Source organism: Mirounga angustirostris, unplaced genomic scaffold (genome assembly GCF_029215605.1).
Source record: "Mirounga angustirostris isolate CCGP_5_RB_7025 unplaced genomic scaffold, mMirAng1.0.hap1 SCAF_15, whole genome shotgun sequence".
Classification (NCBI taxonomy): Eukaryota; Metazoa; Chordata; class Mammalia; order Carnivora; family Phocidae; genus Mirounga; species Mirounga angustirostris.
In genome coordinates this window covers 32,530,395-32,549,143 of record NW_026991723.1, presented here as the reverse complement: position 1 = coordinate 32,549,143, position 18,749 = coordinate 32,530,395, and the positions used below count along the sequence as shown (strand labels likewise).

General features: G+C 36.0%; 1 protein-coding gene and 1 non-coding gene across 16 annotated transcripts in view; one reads left to right on the top strand and one right to left on the bottom strand.

The window, feature by feature from the left end:
* The window catches only part of KDM4C (lysine demethylase 4C), a 459,829-nt gene that overhangs the window by 248,159 nt on the left and 192,921 nt on the right, over positions 1 to 18,749 (bottom strand). The window lies entirely within an intron of this gene.
* Positions 5,701 to 5,831, top strand: LOC123850336 (small nucleolar RNA SNORA63). Its single transcript, XR_006792299.1, has one exon. It is a non-coding gene; the product is annotated as a small nucleolar RNA SNORA63 (small nucleolar RNA).

Sequence of the window (18,749 nt, the reverse complement as noted above, 5' to 3'; positions counted from 1 at the left end):
AATCTGCCAGCAAAAGAATGGGAGAGCTGAATGATTAAGTGAATCCAGATCAGAGACATTCCGCTCAGCTCTTGGAAGCACCTTTACACTCAGCTCCGTGGAACCTGAGTCATGGTTCACCGCCCTCCGTGTAAAAGAAAGGGCAAAACAAGGGCAAGAAACAAAATGGTGGACAGTTTTGCCTCCATTCAGAGGTGAAAAATAAAAATGTTCCAACATACACAACTGTGCATTGAGCCTTTCAGCTTTCTGTGCTTCATCCCACCTAAATAACTGAATGATTACTTGTCTCGTATCACTGACCAAAAAATTATCCTTTTAAAATTCTGTGTCCATTCCTCCCACCCCATAGAAGAATTTCTGCTAAAACACAGGGAGGCATCCAGACATAAGCTCTACACTAGAAATCCAGAGGATTCCACTATCCAGTTACCAGCACTGTCCTTTTAAGCCTGCATGCACTCACTCTGTTTCTGAAGGGGAGGCCCAGTGGTCCAGCACTGACCTTCCAAAGTATATGATTGTTCACACTAGCAAACTAAGCATTCCCAGTCTTTGACAAAAACTCCCTAATGCCTTCTGAGTAACTAGAGATGAAAGCAAAATAGTTAGGGCCAGACGCCAGCCTTCAATTCTCAAGCTGCCATATTCTGTCCCTAGCCAACTTAACCCAAAATTGAACTGAACAAGAATTTTCTGATTTTTCCCAGGTTCTAAAACCCATGAAATAGGAAGAAGGCATAACAATTCTGACCACTTAGAGATTCTGAATGAACTGACAACAGTTACTGGCTTTGATTCTCCTTCTTTTGGGCTTAGGTATTCTTCAAAAATTACTTAGAATGGTAATAGACATTCTTAACCTTGTAGAAATTGCTGTTTACAATCTGATAAAAAGCTATGGACCCAAACTCCAGAAAAGTGCACATATAAACACATGTGAGGATTTTCCATATAATTTTATAGGGCTCACAGATCACTAAGTCCTCTCCTTGGACTCCAAGTTAAGTACCCCTGAAAGGAAGGATAAAAGATCATATCCTGTGTATTTTGTCTATCTTACTTGGCAAGTAAGTGTAGCTACCAGAATAGTTCATTATCACATAAAATCTTTAATTTTATTCAATATATATGCAGGAATTCTACAGAGCTTTAAGAAAGCACTGAGATAAATAAAAGCACAGCCCCACTTTTCTAGGAACATAAAAAAAAAAATGTAGTCCAAAGGCTTTTACATGACCAACTACCAAAAAGAAATTGAAATGAAGCCCCAGGAAAAAGCCATACTGCATGGGGAAGGGTGCTTCTGCTACTTAAAGTAGACATTGAAAGATACATTGGTTCATAACCAATAGAAAATAAAGGGATTGAAGGTAGGGAGAGAACAATTCTTTAGAAGGGGTGCTGCCTGGTCAGCTCAATATGAAAATAGAATAAGGTATAGCGCTTGGGTAAGAAAAGAGCACAGAAGGCCTCTGTGGGAAATACTGCCTGCAGACTACCCAACAGCTATGCCTGAAAGTATATGGTGCCCATAGTAGAAGCAAGGTGAGATGGTGGTATTTACTATCACCCAGAACTAATTCGACAACAGCACTTAAAAACTCTCAGTTCTCTCAAAGCTCACTAATCTTATCTGAGGATCAGTAAGCAAAGGTCAGCATGAATTGGCAAAATGTTTGTATAACATCATACAATGAGACTTTTATTAGAAACAAAATGTTGCTCTCTTAAATACATATTGTTTTCAAAATGAGCTATGAAAATCAATTTTATGTTTCTTACTCTAATAAAAGAAAGCTTGATAGTCTAGGTAGCTTAGGACTGTCTCCAGAGCAATTTGAAAAAACAAAGGGATTGATTAGATTATTACTTTGGAAGGATTGAGTGCTTCTCGAAAATGAATGCAAACAGCCAAGTTAATTCAAACTATGGGTCAAAGCAGAATAAATCATGTTTAAATCTCTCAATTTTATCTTCAAAAAGTAAAGGCAGAGAGTCTTTACTCCATCATGGTTCAAAATGGCTGAGTAAGCTAAAGTGATTAAATAAACAGACTATTATATGCCATCAGTTCAATCAAGTGAGAACACTCTGGCTGTCAACTCTTAGTGAAAGGAAGATGTTTGATGCTTTTCATAATAAATATCCATTCATAAAATGTGCTGAAATGAACAAAAAAGATCTATTGCCAAGATCTTTCACAGAGAAAAGTTGGCAAGAAATTTTCTAACATCTAAAATAGAAAACTATCAATTAATCATGAAAATGGCTCCAATAATGTGCTATATTTTGTTACATATTATCATATTCATCCTGATGCTTTAAACCATTTATAAAAAGACATCACATAAAAATGCAAGTACTAGGCATCTCAGGAAGCAAAAATTTTTAAAAATATGTGTTTGGTCCCCACCCCAACTGCAAAATTAAAACATGCTCATTGGAGTAATGTCAAAAAGTAACAAAGGATACCATGAGGAAAATAATAACCACCTAGGAAGAACCACAACCTTTAATGTACTTTTTGTCTTTTTTTTTTTTAAGATTTTATTTATTTATTTGACAGAGAGAGACACAGCGAGAGAGAGGGAACACAAGCAGGGGAGTGGGGGAGGGAGAAGCAGGCTTCCCGCTGAGCAGAGAGCCCGATGTGGGGCTCGATCCCAGAACCCTGGGATCATGACCTGAGCCGAAGGCAGACGCTTAATGACTAAGCCACCCATGCGTTCCTTTAATGTACTTTTTGTACACTCATCTAAGTGCACTTCTGTCACGGGAACCGTACTTCACATGAGGTCTGTCTTAGAACACACTCAACAAGGTCCCGTGGCACTAAGTATTCACCTAACGACACTGTTGAATGGCTCCACAGTATTTTTCTATGTAACTGCACCAGGATTTATGTCACTAATCCTCTACTGCTAGACACTGTCAGCTGTCAGGCTGTTTTGTTTTGCTGTTTTAAATAATGCTACGTTGAACATCTTTACAAATAAAATCTTGCATGTATCTGTACCTATTTCTTCATATCTATTTCCTTAGCTCAAATTCTTAGAAATAAAATGCCAGATCATAGAGTATGCACATATTTAAAGTTTTACAGACCTTTTCTCAAATTTCCTTTCATAATATTAGACCAATTTACAATGTCACTAGCAATACATGTCTTAAGCCAACTCAAGTTCATCTTTATAATTAGTTATATTTCTTAAAATATGAAGTAATAGAATAAAATCATATTACCCTACTCCTAAGAGGATAAAGAGGAAGAAACAACTAAATATGCTTAAAATGACAAAATATGTCAATTTTCATAAATTGTGTAATAACACAAAAACTATTTAAATAATATTCCTGGTTACTGCTTTTATGACTTTACTCCCAATTTACATACAAAGTACATGCAAAGTAGTAAATTCCAAGGCGCCGGGGTGGCTCAGTTGGTTAAGCATCTGCCTTTGGCTCAGGTCGTGATCTCAAGTTCCTGGGATTGAGCCCTGCATCTGCTTCCTCCTAAGCGGGGAGTTGGCTCGTCCCTCTCCTCTGCCCCTCGCCCTGCTCGTGCTCTCTCTTTCTTGCTGACTCTCTCAAAATAAATAAAATCTTTAAAAAAAAAAAAAGTACTAAACTAAATCACACAAATGTTTTTATTTTATTTGTAAATGAATTTGAATGTCTCTACACTGCATGCTTATTTTATTCTTAAATGTATAAAATATGTGAATGATAGTCAAATTCTTAATGTAGTGTTTTTTCAATGTTATTTCTAAATTGTATACTTATATGTCACTGTCCCATTATAATGACCTATAGCACTCAACTAAAATGGTCAATTCTGGTTATAAGAGATACTCAACAGCCTCCACCATAAATATGCATTGTTGACCCCACCCAGTTCCCAAGACATTCTTCAACTTCTTAGAAAGCCAACTCCCAGCAACAAATGAGATTTAACAAGTGGTGCCCATATTTCATGAGATGTATCAAATCCCCCCATGAGCAGCAACTGAATATAATTAGATCATGGCTAGAGAAATTGATATTGGGCTTCTGAGTCCAATAGAAAAGGTTCATTATGGTTTTGTGGTTTTTTTTAAGATTTTTATTTATTTTTTTGACAGGGAGAGACACAGCAAGAGAGGGAACACAAGCAGGGGGAGTGGGAGAGGGAGAAGCAGGCTTCCCGCTGAGCAGGGAGCCCGATGCAGGGCTCGATCCCAGGAATCTGGGATCATGACCTGAGCCGAAGGCGGACACTTAACGACTGAGTCACCCAGGCGCCCCATTATGGGGTTTTAATTTACAGCTCAAAGGCATATATATATGTGGCCTTGGAATTGTTATAAGTGAACTATCAAGAAATATGAATCCTGTAGGCTAGAAAAAGCCCAAAATACCGAGGACCTGATGGAAAATGGCACATTAAATGAAATATAATATTTGGAGAGAATAAAAAGATAAAAAGCTTCTGCTGTCCCTTCAACCCATTAATCCAGAAGTTGAATATAGGATCTTACAATCTAAAAGGAAGAAGAGCAATTTATCACATTCTAATCCCTTTTCATTAAAACAAACAAAAAAGAGTGAGGAAAGAGAAAAAGGGAAAAGTCATATATATCGTCATCTTTGTTATTACCATTTGCCTTTCTACAAGGTCTACTTGTATACATGTACCTGTGTGTGTGTGTATATACATACATATTTTAACCCAGAGCATAATTCTACTGTTTACATTATCAAATAATGTATTATAAGAAATTACTATTACTGCTGCATCTCTTCCAAGGAGTTAGCTGAAGCTAATGAATGCCATCAAATAATGGCTACAGAATTCAGACAGTTATGCAAAGTTACTCATATTAAAAAGAAATAAATTTCTGGGTAAGTCACAAAACAGTTAACTTTCTTTAATGCAGCTAATTGGTAACTCTTAAGATTACAAATTCAAAAGACTGATACTATAATTAATATCAGGTAAACTTATTTCCATTCAGAGGTAACCATAAAAATGGGGATTTATTTTATAAAGCTAAATCCAAACTCAACTGAATAAGAGATGCTATAGCACCTCTCCTAGAATAAACAGGAAACCAAATTATATTTGGAAACATAAGAATCAGTAAATTATAATGAATAAGTAACAAATATAGGATGGAGAAACCAATAAAAACAATGAAAACCCACACACAAATGCAAATGATTATAAAAGTGTACTGCAGTGGTTGTCAGTCCTTGCACTCTCTCTTTTCCCTTTTTCTCTTCCCTCACTCTTTTTAACAAGTTTGTAAAAAATACCAATGAACAGTTCACATACCCAGAGATTCAGACTTACCTGTTCTGGGATGGGGTCCCCATACCAATTAAAAATTCTCCAGGTGACCCCCATATTAGAAGACGATAAATAGGTTAGAGATAAACTGGTTAAAAAATTATTTTAAAACTCAACTTCAAGTAAACAATTTGAAACAAGAAGACATGGAAAAATTAAGTTTGCAAGGCACCTGTGTGGCTCAGTCGGTTAAGCGCCTGACCCTTGGTTTTGGCTCAGGTTGTGATTTCAGGGTCCTGAGATAGAGCCTGTGTTGGACTCCCAGGAGTCTGCTTAAGACTCTCTCTCTCTCTCTCTCTCTCTCTCTCTCTCTCTCTCGGTAAGTGATACCATAAAGCGAAACAACATTAGAATAATTGGGATCCCAGATGCAGGATCTAGTTACAATGTAGCTGTAAAGTGCTGCCTTGTCTTTGCCCCCTGCTCAAAATAAAGCTGTTACCTTTCTAGCCCTGTCTGCCATGGTGCTTAGCAGCCAGGGATGCATGGTCTCAGACATGTTTACCAAGTAAAACACTGACTTGAGGGGCGCCTGGGTGGCTCAGTCATTAAGCGTCTGCCTTCGGCTCAGGTCATGATCCCAGGGTCCTGGGATCGAGCCCCACATCGGGCTCCCTGCTCAGCGGGGAGTCTACTTCTCCCTCTCCCACTCCCCCTGCTTGTATTCCCTCTCTCGCTGTGTCTCTCTCTGTCAAATAAATAAATAAAATCTTAAAAAAAAAAAAAAAAAGAATAATTGGGATCCCAGAAGAAGAAGAAAGAGAGGGGCAGAAGGTATTTTGGAGCAAATTATAGCAGAGAACTTCCCTAATTTGGGGAAGAAAACAGGCATCAAAATCCGGGAGGCACAGAGAACCCCCCTCAAAATCAATAAAAATAGGTCAACACCCCCATATCTAATAGTAAGACTTAAAAGTCTCAGAGACAAAGAGAAAATCCTGAAAGCAGCTCGGGAGAAGAGATACGTAACCTACAATGGTAGAAACATTAGATTGGCAACAGACCTATCCACAGAGACCTGGCAGGCCAGAAAGGACTGGCAGGATATATTCAGGGTACTAAATGAGAAAAATATGCAGCCAAGAATACTTTATCCATCTAGGCTGTCATTAAAAATAGAAGGAGTGGTAAAAAGCTTCCAGGACAAACAGAAACTAAAAGAATTTGTGATCACCAAACCAGCCCTATGAAATACTGCTTAAAACAAACAAACAAACAAAAAAAGACTCCCTCTCTCCCCCTCTGTCCCTCCCCACTGCATGCTTGCACTCTCTCAATTAAGTAAATAAATCTTCAAAAAAAATTAAGTTTGCTCTCTGCCTCACACCATACAATGAAATCAATTCTAGAAAAGAAATTATAAAATTAATAAATGATAATCTAAATGACTGTTACTACAATATTCTAAAGTAAGGAAAGGCTTTTTGAGCATAACACCAAACGTTGAACATACAGGTTACAAAAGAAAACTGGCAGACATGACTATCCCTAATTAAATACAAAGCTCATATAACATAGCAAGAAAACACTAATGAAAAAATAGAATGTAAAGGACAAACAGCAGGAATTTTTTAAAACATAAAATGATGACTAAAGATGAAAATGTTCAACCTCTTATAGAACTCAAAGAAATGCAAATGGAAGCAATTTCCATTTTTCCTCAATAAAATTAGAAAAAAAAATAGTGTTCATATCCAGAGCTACGTAAGGGTACAGAGAACTAGGCAGAGAGAAATATAGTTGTAGAAATTATAAACTGACATTCTTGAGAGAAAATTGGCCCAAGACAGTGAATATAAACATCTTCCAGAGATTGTCCTGGGAAAGACCTAGAAATGCATTCACATGGTTATATGTTTGTTAATTTACAATAGTAAAAGATTCTCATTTGATTCTGTTAAAGGAATGATCCCCTCCATTTAATTTTCCTTCCCCTTACTTTACATTATGTCAGGTAGCATTAGAGTAGCTGCTAGAAAACTGGGATCTGGCCAAGAAGCAGCCAATTTGGGATGCATTTAATTTGAGATGAGAGGTAAAATTTTATATAGAAGTAATGAAAAGGCTTTAGGATTACCTGGTAATCCAATTAATGAGAAAGAATGACAAAGACAGGTTTTCTGATTAGACATGAAATACTAACATCAACAACAACAACAACAAAGTAAAACTCATAATGTACTACTTCAGTGACATACTGGTTAATGAGTGTCACCAATTCAAAAAAAATATATTCATATGTATTCACAAACACAGTCACATAAACACCTTGAAAAGCCTGGAAATATTATAGCTTGCATATGAAAGAAAAATGAAAGAGGTTTATCGCAAATCTGGACATCAATCCTAAAAACATGCATGTCATTATAAATAACGAGTTGTGACAATTAAAAGAAATGTGGGGTTCTTTTTTTTAAGATTTATTCATTTATTTTAGAGAGAAAGAGTGCACATGGAGGAGAGGGGCAAAGGGAAAGAGAATCTCAAGCAGAATCCACGCCAAGTGGGAAGCCCATTGCGGGGCTCGATCACACCCTGAGATCATACCCTGAGCCAAAGCCAAGAGTCAGACGCTTAACCAACTGAGCCAACCAGGAGCCCCTAAAGGAAATGTTTTAAAACTAAATAACAGAAAAAAAATTTAAACAATGCTGGAGCAAAAAATGAATCATCTTTCTATACTCCCTAGAAAATGTTACAAAATTACTGTGATACGAAGTGGAGATCAATGATAGGCAGCCAAAAAAAAGTAGGAAATGTTATAGAGGGGTGTCATGTACATTTCGATATAATTAATAAAATTATATAATTATATAATTAATATAATATAAAAAATAAAATCAAAATATACTATTAAATGATATTAACAGATCCTACTTTGCATAATCTATTGTTTTAAATTTAAATGTATCTTAGATTAAAACTCAAGCTATTTAATAAAAATATTATTAGATTTAAGCCATATTGAAAATCTGAAAAGATAATTAAACATATGTATATCATTTCCAAGAAGTATTCAAAACCATCTAATTTCAGATTAATTCTCAGATTATAAATTTAATAAGCACATCATTAATCTTAGTAAGTAAATCCTACTTAAAAGGTGATGACTTTTGTTAAAATTAAGTTAGCTAATTTAATCTTACACCATTTTCTTTTTAATCATGAGTTCAAGAAACAAACACATAGGCAAATGAGTATCAATACAAAATACACCAATGGTGCTTTTAGATAGTTTGCAATCCCGAAATCACTTTGAGCTTATGCTGCCCAAAATAATACTTATATATACATTTTCACAGCCAGAGTGTCAGGTAAAAATAATTTAATTATTTAAAAGGAAGGTTGGACTGATTCTAACAATAAAAGAGAAATTATATTGATCTTTTATTGTTCACCTAAATGAGCTGACTAAAAAAGAGCGTGTGTGCGGGTGTGTGTAGACTGAGAATGAGAGACCAGAAAAGGTTACTCAGGGATCAGGATGGAGCAAGACAAAATAAAACATCATTGCACAACTGTGCTAAAACACAAAAATAAGAACACTATACAAACTACAATAACCTAATACAATATTCCCAGTTCCAGCTAACATGAGTACAATGCTACTTCTTTACCAATTACAGCTTTAGCCCACTCTGTTCCTCTTGCCCAACAAATTATTAAGATAACAGATCATACAATTGCCCCCATTTTCTCCCAATATCTAATCCAAACCAAAACCACTCTTCCATTGAACTCCCCCAAATTACCGAAACAACCCCAAATCCAATAGTAAGTCTCTACTAAGTACACATAATTCCCCATGGTGTGCCATTGCCTCTGTTGCAAAGAGGCAACAGATTCTACTTTATTTGACTATAAGCTTGTTCCTATGGTCCAGTTTAGAGGGCATCTACAGAAAATATACTGAAGTCAATTTTCTTATCCAAAAGTAACCCATATGTTTTAGAAACATTTAGAAAAATGAACAGAATTTTCACAATAAGTGCCAAAATACTTTGATAACTTTCATGTATTTTATTATACCCTAATATAGGTGAAAAAGTAAAAAAGATGAGCCAACTCTAAAGAATCACCAAAAGACACAGTGCATATCTCTTAAACCATGATTTCAAACTATTAAAGATGTTGTCATTCCATCACTGATGTGCATGAAATACTGCAAATGAAAATCAATTTGTTGCTGGAGTGGGGGTGGGAGTGGGAGGGATGGGGTGGCTGGGTGAGAGACATTGGGGAGGGTATGTGCTATGGTGAGTGCTGAGAATTATGTAAGACTGTTGAATCACAGACCTGTACCTCTGAAACTAATAATACATTATATGTTTAAAAAAAAAAAAAAGAAGAAGATAGTAGAAAGGGAAAAATCAAGGGGGAGAAATCGGAGGGGGAGTCAAACCATGAGAGACTATAGACTCTGAGAAACAAACTGAGGGTTCTGGAGGGGAGGGGGGTGGGGGGATGGGTTAGCCTGGTGATGGGTATTAAAGAGGGCACGTATTGAATGGAGCACTGGGTGTTATATGCACACAATGAATCATGAAACACTACATCAAAAACTAATGATGTAATGTATGGTGATTAACATAACATAATAAAATAAAATTAAAAAAAAAGAAAATCAATTTGCAGAAGGAAGTTTAACACACTCGCTTCCAAGTACTTAAAGGCTTTAACTATCACTGCAATATTAACCGCTTCCTGGCACTGCCCAGGCCTTCTGAATCTGGTATAAATTCAAATGTAAAGATGTAAATTCAGAATACAGAGCCAATTCAACAGCACCCTCTGCTTGCAGGTAATTTAATTTCATTTTAGAGAATGTCTTAAACATCATCATTCAACAAAATCAATCTTTAAAACTGTGCCATTGTATCTGATAAATATATAAATTTAAGCTAACCTGAAAGAATACATTATAACATCTTACATCTAAGCCAGGAATGACTGAAAATTAGCAAGGATCCAGGTAAAAATCAAGTTTAGACAAGTACAACACAGCCAAGTACAGGTAAGTGGATCTCAAACTTTAGCAAATATGAGAAACACCTGGGGAGTTTGTTAAAAAGCACAGGTTTCTCTCAAGTATTCTCAATTCTGGTTCAATGAGTCCCGAAACGAGGCCCAGAAATCTGAACTTTTAACAAGCATTTCAGTTGGTTCTAGTACAGAAAGCCATATTTTCACACACTGCACTGAAATACCCTTTAGTAGAAGACCAAAGTGTTTCTACTGGGGCAGGTAATTACTTGTGCAACTCTTTAGTGGTGTCCTATTTTGTCAAAGAAAGAACAAAATTTTAAAAATAATTTTTTCAAATGATGACTAAAATGTTTACAAATTTCTAAAGAAAATTTACTTCTCTTAATATTTATGCTCTAAAAATGTCTATAACTTTTCTTCTGATTAAAGGAAATCATGTTGGATTGTTTCAAACTTGGACGATAGAGATAAGCACAAAAGATTAAAAATCTCCTGGGGTGCCTGGGTGGCTCAGTTAATCGGTTAAGCATCTGCTCAGGTCAAGATCTCAGGATCCTGGGATCAAGCCCTATGTAGGGCTTCCTGCTCAGTGGGGAGACTGCTTCTCCCTCTCCCTGTGCCCCTCCCCCCCAGAGAGCTTGCGTGCGCTCTCTCTCTCTCTCAAATATTTTTTTAAAAAAAGGATTAAAAAACTCCTGAAATTCTATCACAGAGGTAACTACTTCTTAGTATTTTAGAACATTCTTTTTTTTTTTTTCCTATGCTTCTATGTTCCTCATCTTGAACTTTATTTCACTATAGAATAACAGGACAAAACTCTCAAAAGAAAGACAGATTGTCACTAGATACAGACCTTCATTTACAAAAGTATATAATCATATTAGTAAAAAAATCCACAGACCTAAAACAAGGAAAAAGTAGCAGTTGGTTCACAAGCCCTAAAGAAAGAAATACCATAACTGAGGGAAAGCACAATGAGGCACAGTTTATGCTAAGCCCATGCCTTCTTGGGAGAAGTGATACTCAATGAAGTTCAGGACACATGAAATATAAACGGATACTGTCTTATATAAAAGAAGTAGCCATAAGATTCTGTACCTAACACCTAGATTACAAAAGTTTTAGTGGCTACTAGCTGTGAGGATAATTACAGAAGAAAAAAAAAAAAACTCTAAGGACTAAAAAATGAGAAAAATGAATACAGCAAACAGACATAATAAGAAAGGGAAAAGTAAACCAAATGTAGATATATTTTTGATAAATTATAAGAAACCAGTTTCATCTTTAAGAATTAGTTTACTTTTCCCTGAAACTTTTAGGTAATTATATTTTCCCTGAAACACAATATGGCCTAACCTATCCTAAAGAAGATGAAAGCACATACATTCAGAATAACTACTCTGCAAATTAATATCCACAGTCCCTTCAAAAAGGACTCCTTGTCACCTGGACTCAAGTCTGTAAAGGAACAGGGGTCATGCACGTGCAGAGCAGCATGGTACCACAGTGCCAAGCTCACTCCAACACAGATAAGGAGGGCTCAGGAAGGAGGTCAGTGTGCAAACCAGGAAGGCAAATTCATCAGCAGCATCCAAGCAAAAAGAACAAGCTCCTATGTATACACACTAATATTTAACTTCATTATAATGAGTTCTCCTTCCAGAAATTCTAAGGAAAGATAATTAGAATTTTCATCACTTCTTAATTTCCTTGGAACTTAGAAAGCTTTATTATGCACACAGATATCTTATGCATACAGGCGTTCAGTAGAGGCTTGCTTCTTATTTATTTATTTATATTTTAATTTCAGCAGAATTAATATACAGTGTTAAATTAGTTTCAGGTGTACAATACAGTGATTCAACAATTCTAAATACTCAGTGCTCATTGTGGTAAGTGTACTCTTAATCCCCCCACCCACCTCCCCTCTGGTGGCTATCATTTTGTTCTCTATATTTAAGAGTCTGTTTCTTGGTTTGTCTCATTTTATCCATTTATTTCTTAAATTCCATATATAAATGAAATCCTGTTGTCTTTCTCTGACTTATTTCACTTAGCACTATACTCTCTAGATTCATCCATGTTGTTGCAAATGGCAAGATTTCATTTTTTTGATGGCTAATATTCCATTATATATGTATATGCATATGTATATACCACTTCTTTATCCATTCATTGATTAATGGACACCTGCTCTGCTTCCATAATTTAGCTACTGAAAATAATGCTGCTATAAACACAGGAACACATCTTTTTGAATTAGTATTTTCATATTCTTTGGTAAATACCTAGTAGTGGAATTACTGGATCATATGGTAGCTCTATTTTTAATTTTTTGAGAAATCTCCACACTGTTTTCCTAGAGTGGCTGTACCAGTTTTCACTCCTACCATCAGTGCATGAGGGTTCCTTTTTCTCCATGTCCTTGCCAACATTTGTAGTTCCCTGTGTAGGCTTTTTTAGTTTAAACCTAACTGATTATTCTCACATGCCCAAAACATAGAAAATCAATTTTCAAAGAATCAGATTACAATAGCAGTAAAACAAACAAACAAAACATATTTAACTATCTAGTTGACTGAAGGAGCACCGAAGTTGGAAGGGAGCATATTCAAATAGCCACAGAACCAGGCAGGTAACATGAATAAATGCAGTATGCCAGGGCACCTACAAAATAACTGCGCAGGCACAGGGAGCGGTAGGGCCCAAAGTACCACTGTGGCTGACTAGAGAGGGGCAAGCTGAGAATTGAGGAACTGGACAGAGCTTGCATGGTCTGAAGGAGACAGCCTCTTTTTCACCTCCCAGCAAATACTGCCCCAGGGGGAATGTCAGGGCAGGATTTTCAAATCATCCTGGTTTTCAGGTGAACATGTTACTCCAGAGTTTTATGTGAAATCTCCTGATATTTAAACGTAGACAATTTATGTAATTCAAACATTTCTAAAGCCTTGTGAACCTCTATTGTGCATGTACACATTTAGTCACGGCCTACAGACTGTTAGGTACTGACTGCTGGGCCTCTGGTGAGTCTGCTGTGGTTCCAAGCTGAGCATGACCATGGCAGGGAGTAGACAGCCATCTCTGGCTGCCACAAGGATCAATATGAGGTGACACATCTGATAATAAGTTACTCCATTTCTCTCTCGTGCTTCTCTTAGCTACAAGCATATTCTGCCTTCCTGCTAACACCCAGTGGTAAAACAAAATTAGATTATTGTCCCATGAAACATATGTAGCTTTTTTTTTAAGTTTCTGTGTTCCATGAATATGTTCCATTAATCTCATAATGAATTTGTTTTACATAATTTAAGCTATTGTACATTTGTTTCTAAAAATAAATGCTTTTGAAAATAATCTTTTAAATATAATATTAAGTCATAGGAAGCAGAGAAAACTATTCTGGAAGACAGCAGGAAGGACAATCTTACAGAAAGAAGCAGAGGAAAAATTACCACAAAACAAAACAAAAATCAATTTCAAATAGAAGAAATTGCAAACAGAATAAAGAAAATACATCCAGTATTTTATGCTGGACTCATGCTGTACCAGAACAGTAAAATTTTACACATCTTAATTTTGAAATAAAAAGATAAAGGATCCTGCCTTTAGGGATCTGTCCACAGAACAGGAAATTATATCCAACTTATATTTTAGGATAAAATTCATAGAAATACAGTAACTTCATTTTTCATCAGTCTCATCTAAAATAGGAACGCATTTTCTTAGCTGTCTATGACACCATTCATCAGGGAAAGAAGAATAAAATCTATATTCATATCTTCATTAAGTTAGTTCCTTTCATCAAGTCCTATAAATTACTGATCACTGTTCAGCAGTGAAGGGAAAAGCACTTTCATCCTCACTACATCAAATTAATTAATTAATTATACTACAATTAAACTAACTCAACATAAAAAAACTTTTATTATGGGATTAAAATTTTAAATCATGTACTGAATAGCAAATATATATAAGGCAATAGTCTAAATTCTATGAGGAAATAATGTGCCATCTGAGGAGAGAAACCTACTGCTAATGGGCATGTACAGGAATGGTTTCAGAGCTGAAGACCATTTGGATACTGAGCTCTGATGTGCTTGTGGACAGAGTATGAAGCCCCACTGGTGAAGACCAAGGAAAGGTGGGGAAGAACAATGAGGATACATGAATCAATTTGGAAAGGAACAGACATCTCCTCTCAGGCATGAGAGTATCAGTCTGAATAGGATAAATATTTTGAGGTTTCAAAATCAAGTAAAAGTTGAAGTATTATATAAAGCTCACGCAATGAAGAGAGCCAAAGAGAAACTAAAATGATAAAGTAATTAATTTCTAGGTAAGAAAAGTGGTGTATGGATATTATACATTATACACCAATGGTTATACATTTAGTGATGTATGGATATTTATGTGCCTAGAAAAAATGCATATTTCATTTAAACAAGATGCTGGTGAAATATATAACAAAAATGAAAACTTAAGTATTTAAATGTTGGCTATACTTTTCCCCCATTATTTCAATGTAATTATGAAATTTTAAAGGTGAAATGACTTAAAGAATATTTCTGCCTTGTGGATGATTTTAAGGTCTCTCACATTCAAGTATTTATTTGCATTAGTATTAATCCTCTAGCATTTGGGTCCTATTTTTGTAGGGGTGGGACTGAAAATTGTCAGGATTCCCCCAAAGACTTTTAAAAGTTGTACTCATATTTTTCTCCATAGTGACAATGATGGGTAGTAACTGCTCACATTTTGAATCTCAAATGATACTCAGATTGAGAACTGTTATCTCTAGGTTTAGAGCACATGTGACACGAACAAGAAGTGTGGTTTCTAACCACAGGATAAAACCTAAATCTCGGGCGCCTGGGTGGCTCAGTCGTTTAGCGTCTGCTTTCAGCTCAGGTCATGATCTCAGGGTCCTGGGATCGAGCCCCACGTCGGGCTTCCTGCTCAGTGGGAAGCCTGCTTCTCCCTCTCCCATTCTCCCTGCTTGTGTTCCCTCTCTCGCTGTCTTCTCTCTCTCTGTCAAATAAATAAATAAAATCTCTAAAAAAAAAAAAAAAAAAAAAAAAAAAGGGCGCCTGGGTGGCTCAGTCATTAAGCGTCTGCCTTCGGCTCAGGTCATGGTCCCGGGGTCCTGGGATCGAGCCCCATGTTGGGATCGAGCCCCATGTCGGGCTCCCTGCTCCATGCGAAGCCTGCTTCTCCCTCTCCCACTCCCCCTGCTTGTGTTCCCTCTCTCACTGTCTCTCTCTGTTGAAAAATAAATAAAATCTTTAAAAAAAAAAAAAAAAACCTAAATCTCTTCCTCAAAGTTAGTGTATGTGTGCATGTGTGTGTGTGTGAGAGAGAGAGAGAGAGATAGAGAGCGAGCAGGGGATGATGGGAGTCACTTGTTGACTATCACATAATAATATTCAAATATATCTTTACAAATATAATTAGCTTTTAAAACACCAAGGAACACTCATCTATTAGACACACACTGATGCCTATGCACCAACTTTAAAATATCTATTGTATTTCTAGGAAACTATACTCAATGTAATGAGGTATAAATTTAACATCAACACCCTCTAAAGAATGTTTATAATAAAATTATAACATCACTGAATTTGATATAAGAATGAAAGAAACTAATGGCAGAACTGAAAAATACAACAAAATTTTACTTTGAGTGATAGGTTTATGTATTCCAATTAAATGAAACATGAGTAAGTTAACTTCAGTGAAATTGCTACTATTTTATTATTGGTATATCTAGAAAATAAAAGCTTACATAAGAAAGACAATTTTAACCATCTTTCTTCTTTCCTCAGACTCTCCTCAAAATTTATAAAAGCACAAGTTGTGTGGGGTGCCTGGGTGGCTCAGTCAGTTAAGCATCCAACTCTTGATTTCAGCTCAGGTCATGATCTCAGGGTCATGGGATCAAGCCCCTCGTCAGGCTCCACACTCAGCATGGAGTCTGCTTGAGATTCTCTCCCTCTGCCCCTCCACCCCACTGCTGTGCACGTTCTCTGCCTCTCAAATAAATAAATCTTAAAAAAAAAAAAGGCATAAGATTTATAGAAGTAAAACCACTCCAAATATATGATAGAAGACTGACAAATAAACTCCTAAGCCACACACAGCTCTTCAAAAGGCTCTGCAGTGCTATGATGATTTGGAGTTTTCTGGTTTCCCAAGGGGAAGCTATAAAAATCAGGGAGACTGAAGACAGTGCCAGCTGAAAAACCAAACACATGGCTTAGCCAACTAAAAAACCAGCAGAGTTTTGGAAGACTGTTCTCATTTAAAGTACCTTCCAAAAACAGCTTTGTATGGTTGCTTTTCTCTTTCTTCGACATTGCTAAGCTATCAAAGCCTTTAGATAGAAAGAGCAAAAAAAAATATTAACTTCCTTTACAAGAACAAAAGACTTACTGTTTCATTTTGTTCTCCTGAAAAACTCTTAGACCTGAGTTTTACTCACTTAGAAAAAATCATAACCTTTCTTTTCCAGCTGCAGTATTCTCTGGATGATCATAAGCAACTCTGAAAATGGGTGCTATGGCATGGAAGAAATAAAATATATTTATTAAATATATACCAAATATATAAATATGATATATATTCAATGTATATGATATATCAATATACAGTTGACCCTTGAACAATGGGTTTGAATTAGACACATCCACTTATATGTGGATTTTTTTCAGTAAAAACAGTGTGGTACGATAAATGTATTTTCTCTTCCTTATGATTTTCTTAATATTTTCTTTTCTCTAATTTACTTTATTATAAGAATACAGTATATAACACAAAGTAAGTGTTAACTGATTTCATGTTTTCGGTAATGCTTCAACATTAGGCTATTAGTAGTCAAGTTTTTGCAGAGTCAAAAGTTGTATATGGATTTTCAACTGCTCAGGGGATCAGCACCTCTAACCCATGTTGCTCAAGGGTCAACTGTATATTAAATTATATATACATACACACATATATCATTCAGGCAAACACGGAAACCTCTGGCTAGAGGTTTGGTGGAGGAGATCACAAACACAAGGTATGCAATTAGAATAAATTACTCTGTTCTATTTTATGTAGATGGGATATGTTAGCAATTTGTAAAAGTGTTGAAAGAAATAGACTAACATAAATTTGAAACATTTATTCTGCAGCAGAGAAGGAAAAAAGAGGAAGGGGCTGTTCCCAAGACTTAGGAGACAATGCACTATTCTGTGGGGAGAAGTCTCAGCGTGCGACAGGTAAGAACTGCTTGCTCTGCTATAAGAAAGAACAATATCCAACAATACACAGTACTACAGCAAAGATTGTTTTTAGTCACAGTAATAAGCCTACTATGTTACAAATAAGAAGACTAAGTATTTGGCATTATCCCCAAAGCAAAACCTGACTGCATTAAGTAACCCTGCAAGGTAAATACCCTCCTCAGGGGTATATTGCTATGTACAATATAAAGAATTTCTTAGGCACCATTCAACTATATACCTTTCCACCAACCAAAGGCCATTTGTTTTTAAAGGCCGATTTGCATTTTTTGTTTTCAGAGTTTCAAACTTTAAAACTCAACTAAAAAAAGGCAGGGGGAATATGAAAAACTACATACAGATTGCCAGTTGTAACTTCCTTAGAAAACTACACATCCTGATCCCATCCTTTTTGCTGTTTTTAGGGAGTACTTCCTCCTCACCTCCCATAAAAATCTCAGGGTCTTGTACTCCTCCTCCATGACAGCACCTAAATTTCAACTGCCATATTGAGATTCAAAAAAAAAAAAAAAAAAAAAAACCACACACATACAAACACCAAAAAAACTGATCTTCAATTGCTAATGTATAATTTCTAAATCAAACAAATACATCTTAACATTTAATACATTTAGAAACACAAAATCAGGGTCCAGTCTTCCACTTAAATTCTACTTTTTCTGATCAATGTTAAACCATAAAAGCACATGAAGTTTACAGTGTGAGCTACAAAGATTATCTCCCTAAAAGGTATTTTGAACCAGGAGGCTAGCAAGAGCCTTTTGATAAGAAGAAATTACAGATATTACTGCTTTTGCAGGAATAACTTTAACTGATGATGATGATGATGATAATGATGATTCTTTTTTAAAACTTGTAATGTTTCTTTTTAAAGCCTAGAAAGCTTTTAGCTTCTTTTTTAAAAAACCCCAAAGCTAGGTAGTTAAGAGACCATTAAGTCTAGTAAACACAATGGACATCAATAAACTTTTCATTCTACTCTTTCCTATTGACTATAATAATAAATTAGTTACAGTATTCTGCTTTTTCTATTTCTCCAGTAAAAGTAGCTATGGTCGGGGCACCTGGGTGGCTCTGTGGGTTAAGTGTCTGCCCTCGGCCCAGGCCATGATTCCAGGGTCCTGGGATATAGGGAGCCTGCTTCT